General features: G+C 35.6%; 1 long non-coding RNA gene across 1 annotated transcript; it reads left to right on the top strand.

Annotated features, from left to right (window-relative positions):
• Window positions 1-3239: 3239 nt before the first annotated feature.
• LOC122072921 lies at window positions 3240-4602 on the top strand. Its single transcript, XR_006138610.1, has 3 exons — window positions 3240-3361; window positions 3555-3672; window positions 4548-4602. It is a non-coding gene; the product is annotated as an uncharacterized LOC122072921 (long non-coding RNA).
• Window positions 4603-6391: the final 1789 nt, after the last annotated feature.

Below are 6391 nucleotides of genomic sequence, written 5' to 3'. Positions count from 1 at the left end.
TTTTCTGTAACGGCCAAAAAGACGCTCCAAAAAGTAAAATCAAGAATCTAATTCAAATTGATACTCCAGCGGCCAATCTCATTGGCCCGAAGAGCCACGTCATCAGGTAGCAAGCTCTTTTAACATTACACTCTTTTTTCTAAACCGTGTTTCTGACAATTTCCACATTTCTCTCGATGACTATCCGGAAAAAAAAAAAAAAAATCAAGGTTTGAGGAATCGGATCAAAGAGACCTGAACATATCGGATCGGCATCGGTCTTGTTTAAATCTGATTCTTGGCCGATATTGTATCGCTAGATTTATACGGACGAATGGCAAAATGGTAGAAAAACTGATTTTTTTTATGACAACCAAGGATATTTCTGTTACGGAGCAATTCAGATTAAGATCGGATTAGTATCAAGTATCAACAATGTCCCAATCCCATAACTGATTTATCCATCCGTGGGTTGCTCTAATAGTTAAGGCGAATTGGGGATTGTATGGATAGACACACGAACCCTAATTTCGATATTTTTCTTAAAGAAACCCATCCATGCATTCTCAAATTGATATTTCCATATAACAAAGAGAAAATCTTGTAATAACTGAATGGTACATTACAAGGTTGTAATCTTTTTTTTTTTTTTTTTTTCAATAACCAAAAAGGGAATTAGAAAACTACCTACTTGATTGTGTTTACACCTAGACAAATGTAAGTGAGAAAAAACTATGTTGCTCTCCCTCGTCCCATGCATGGAACTGCTAAAGATGCCTCCATATAGCTTTCTATTGATCTATGTGTTGACGTACTGGCCATACAAATATATAGTGTTCTCTTGCCCGAAATGAAATTTGTAATCAATCGCAAGAAGATTCTAATCTTACCATTTTTTTTTCCCTGTTTTATTATCAAAAATCATTTAATGTTGTATTAAAGATAGGTGGTGAAATAGATTTTTCAAAAACACCGAAAGTCTGAGTCATTCAAAGTTACAATTTCTTAGTTCACCATTTTGTTAATAATAAGTTGCACCCGATCTGAAAAGTCCTTGACTTTGCTTATAGAATTCAACCGAGGCGCTGGAATCCATTGGTGAAGAGAGCGAACCGTGGATGAAAACACAATCTGGACCTTTTCCTTGAAGCAAATATGTAAAATGTAAAGCCAAAATCAAAGCTGGTGTAGGAGCAAAAGTATGAGTGTCAAAATCAAATAAAATTTACAGGTAAGAGCAGTTTTGGAGTGTGTCAAGATACATCTATAGGCTATGAGCTTCACTGAACTAAAGAACTGAGGGTGTTTATGATGAACCATTAAAGCACCCTCAGTGTCAGATGAATAAGATTTTTAGGTTTTTTTATTTTTTAAGAGAGAGAGGGGTATTATGAGAAAGCAACATAAAAGAGTACATCAATAAGATGTAATGAAACAATCTCATACATAAGAAAACAGTAAAGTCATTTTATGAAGGGATATAGAGACAAGGTATTAACTTGCCCTCCCCTCTACTAGGGTTCAAAAACCTTTTTCCCTTTTCCACTTTGTTAGACAATAGGTTCGGAGGAGGCATTGTGATAGGCCATTCAAGTTTGAAAAAATATCATCTTCAATACCAATTACTCATCCAAGGGTTAGGAAATTTTGGACACGCATATCCAGGTATTGAGATACATGTCTAAACCCTCCCAACCCTTGGATGATCATTTGAGGAGAATTAGAAGGTCAAGTCGTTGAAGCGGAGCCAGATCTAATTTGCACTCTGATATTGTATTGGTGCATTAACCCATGCCATTTAATAATTGGGTTAATGGTTTAAGCCCAATTGGATGCTCATTTATTGATTGGGCTGTTTCTAAATACCACTCCACAAAAAACATTGCTTTCTTTTGAAGGTAAGTCAAACTTGGGTACCAAACATTTGGAGGAATTACGCCTAGAGTACCTCTTGTCTGAAATTAATATTATGTTTGGGATATCACAGGTTTCATAGATATTATGTTTATGATACTCTTATTTATATATTTTTTTAATTTTACACACCATTTTCACTCTTTCTACCCGTAATTTAATAAAATCAGACCAAATGGAAAAATTAAGACCCCTTAAGACCAAGAGAAATGCAAATTCACACCCTAAAATGAAGCATGATATAGAGGATGAACACTAATAAATAAATTATCATCAAAGAACTCATGTTGTGGAATGTGGATGGTTCCAGAGCTTGCAAATCTCTCGTTCTATGTCTTTTTCATATCAAGAAGAAACCATAAAAAATGTAAGAAAATGGTAGAAAAGCAATGTAAACCAACCAAAAGAAGCTGTATCATATGCTCAAAATCCACATCGACTATTAGACTAAGCAAAACAAATCCAATCCCATCATTTACCCCTTTTTCCCCCTTAAAAAAGGAAAAACTTGCCACTATAATAATAATGTGTAATTTTTCAATATATATGGGCTATGCACCGGTTATTGTGTGAGTTTCAAGTTCAAACTACTAGATGGATGTTAATTGACAAGATTTGTTTAGATGGAACCTAATTTAAGTGACCCTCTAACAAGTATTATGGGCTTTTGTTAAGTCATATTATGTAAAGTGTTGAGTGGATTTATTAGTAATTGAGCCTTATCATGAAAAAGACCAATTTACTCTTATATCAATGTTAGTCTTTGCTCCCCGTCTAAACAAGATAGCAACATCCATTAGTTTTTATGATTCATAATTACGTAGAGAATAGAGCAGATAAACTGACAAAATGGAGTGTAGAGCATTCAAGGAGATCTTTGACAAGCAATACGGATTCGAGTATGGTTCCTTTTTTATTATCGAATTATTATTGTTTGTGTTATCTGATCTATCATATTGATTCTGTGAGATTTCATCACAATTGGAGTTACATTATAATCATTATATACAATGCTAAAAATTACCAAACTTTAAGAGGGAAAAAAATAAAAAATAAAAAAAAAAAACCTTTCCAGGCTTAAAGTGCAACTCACCAAACAAAGGTGGATTCACAAGATTACTGTGTTCTTACTTCAAATCCCGTTGTAACCAATCCAGAAAGATAGTAATACTTTTCCTTATTTTCTTGATACAGAAAACGACGTCTTGCCACAACCCAATACAAAGGACCCATTTGGTATCGTTCTTAAAAAAAGTTTCTATCGTTTTTTCGTTTTATTGGAACAGAAAAAGCAAAAAAACCGTTTGCTACGCCAGGGTTGTGTTTCAGTTTTTATGAAACAAAAAAAAAAAAGGAAAATGAGTCAAAATCGGAACTCCAAAAGCGATTCCGACTATGTAGTTTCTTTTCAAAATCCCTAATTTGGAACTATCGTTCCCAATAGCTGGAGCGAGAGGAGCATCTGCAGGTAGTTTCTTCTTCTTCTCTCTTCTTCTTCTCTATTCTTCTCCTCTGTTCGTCTTCTTCTCTCTTCTTCTCCTCTGTTCGCTTCTCTCTTCTTCTCTTCTTCTCTTATTCTCTCTTCTTCTCCTCTGTTTCAAAAATTGTGAAAGTTCCGATAAAATCCCTCTAACCCATCTTTCTTTCTTTACCCACTGAAGCTTGCTACAGAAAACCAGGGTACTGACCTCCGAAGGCCATCTTCCTCCTTCCCTTTCACTTGAGCATACTCCTCTCTTCAATAGCTATCTTCTTCCTTCGTCAGGCATTTGCGTCGAGGTATGTAAACCCTTTTGTGGTTTTTTATTCCCCATTTAGTAGGTTTGGAAATTGGGATTTCAGATACAAATGCTAAATCTAGGGTTTAGCATTTTGCTCTGCAAATCTGAGATTGGATCTGCAAGTCTGTAATTTCCTCTCTATGGTTTGATTTTTTATTATGAGATTGGATCTGCAAGTCTTTTTTTTTTTTTTTTTTGATTCTGAGATTGGATTTTTTTTTTTTTCTGAGATTGGGTCTGCAAGTCTTCAGTGTAATTTCCTCTCTATGGTCTGATTTTTTATTATCCTTGCAACCTACTCAATGTTACCTTAGGTTTATTCCATTAACCTGCTTTTTGTCCTTGATTTGAATTTTTTTTTTTCTTAAAGTGAATACTGGACCGAGTCTATTTGAATGACCTGACTTCTCCCCTCATAACTTTTGTTAGATCATCTACAGCGGAATATTCCTCTCTTGGCACCCATTGGAGTTAGTTCTTCATGAGTGAAGTTAGTGTTCTCCGCTCTCAAGTCAGATTTATTATCCTTAATTTTGTAATAGAGCTATGAAGTTGGTGATATGTTGGGAAGAGTTGTGGTAAATATATAACGAAGTCAGGTAAAAATATTAGAAGAGAATTTTTCGAGTGTCAAGATTCATGCAATTTTTTCATATGGGTGGACCAACTACATCTATGTAGATATGGTAAAGGTCAATGCAAAGTACGAACTGCGACGAAAGGTCCAAACAAGGGACAATATTTTCTATGTTGTCCAAATTCAACTGGGGTAATTTATTTCTACGATTGATCTATACCTATAGATAATTTTAGATTCTTTTTAATTCAATGTTAAATTTCAACGACCCTAATCACATCTATTATTTGATATAGGTTGATAACCGTGGATGTGGTATGTTTGTATGGTTGAAAGATGAAACACATATCACTACCATACAACATACATTATGTTCAGAAAACTCAACATCAACATCATCCACACCACCGTCCACTTCGAACAAGTACATGAAAGGATATCTGGAAGGGACACTTAAAGGATTAGAAGACCAAACAAATAAGGTGAAAGATATCCTTCATGCATTCAAATCTTTAGACTTGGACAAAAAGTGAAAATCTAGGAAATTATGTAATAATTAACTGGGACAAGGCATTGTTAATTCTGTATTTTATTCATCCTTTTGGAACCTTGTTTTTTTTTTTAGTTGGTATGTAATATTTTATTGTCCCAAAGGATTTGTATGTTTATAGTATTTTAATATTATTTCTGTAATTATTGACTTAAAAGAAAAGAAAAGAGAAAAAACAAAAAAAAAACGTTTATGAAACAAGCATTTACCAAAAGGCAGAACTGTCGTTTTTTTGTTCTGAAACTGTTATAGAAACAGATTCACCAAACAGCCTTAAATCGTTTAAAAACGGCGTTTTGACACAGAAACTAAAATTTTCGTTTTTTACACGAAACGGAGTTTCTGGAACAGAAACGATACCAAACGAAGCCAAAGAACATAAGAGAGCACATTCGCTTCCTTCTTTTCTTTTTCACTCACGAAAAAAGCTATAGTCAGAGCTATAGTCGAAAGATATGTTACAATAAGTCTTCATCTCACGGAATCTGAACCACAACCGGAAACAATTTCTCGATGCCTCACGTTCACCCCTTTCCCCTTTATATAAAAATAAGAACGGAAAAATCATGAACTTTCATCATCAAAACATAATGCAATATATAACAGTCTAACTCTTAATATGAATGTAAACTTGTGCATTGTAAAGGGATTGATTATGTGTTAAGTAGTCAAGTTTTAACTTCTAGTGAAGACCTCGATTTGCTTCTTCCCTCCCCACCCTGTTATTTTATTGTATTTTGGCTAACTTTACTAGGACAATAAGGGAGAGTGGGAAAGAAAAAGGAAAGAATTGCTAGTTTCATATGTTGTGTCGAGGATTTTCAAACTAATTCAAATCCCTCTCTATATCAAGAAGAGAGTTGGGAAGGTTGGGGTGAGGGCAGGGGAGGAGGTGGGACGAGAGAGAGAGAGAGGCGGAGCAAGGAAGGGGATGCGGAAGTGGGGAAAGAGGAGGGAGTAGAGAGGGAGGGAGTGGAGAGGGGGACACAAAGACTGGTGGTCAACCATGTAGGGGACAATAGGGAGGCCTAACAATGTTCCTCTCTTAGGAGGTGACAACGGTGGAACTAAATATATCCCTCTTTAGTTGAAGGACCAGTCCATCAGAGGTAGAGGTGATGATGATGATGACGATGATGATGATGATGATGATGATGATGATGGAGATAGTGGCCGAAGAGTTTTTTGAAATTATGTTATGGGCAAAGTTAAAAATATGAAGAAAGATATCCCAAATATAATATATCAAGCATGAGGAATTCCAGTGTGGCTTTTGCAAACAGTAGATAGCTAAGTGCAATTCTCCAAGAGTAAAAAACGTGTAGTAAATTATGCTTAGAAACCTAAAATTTATGGGAACTACACGTAGGATACCTCACATTTGAAGAATTATGTTTGGGGTGCTTTATATCATTTTTTTCAACTTTTCCCATACTCCACCACCTCATGCTCCTTTCCTCCTCCAACGGAATGGACGTGTTACCTTAATGATCGGTTGCCACTCTCTCTCTCTCTCTCTCTCTCTATGCAGCCCCTCCCTCACCCTCTACTCCCTATCGCAACCCCCTTGCCCACCCTCTACTCCCCCCC

This window comes from Macadamia integrifolia, chromosome 3 (genome assembly GCF_013358625.1).
Source record: "Macadamia integrifolia cultivar HAES 741 chromosome 3, SCU_Mint_v3, whole genome shotgun sequence".
NCBI lineage: Eukaryota > Viridiplantae > Streptophyta > Magnoliopsida > Proteales > Proteaceae > Macadamia > Macadamia integrifolia.
The sequence above is the reverse complement of the archived record's forward strand: the minus strand, read 5'-3'. Positions and strand labels throughout refer to the sequence as shown.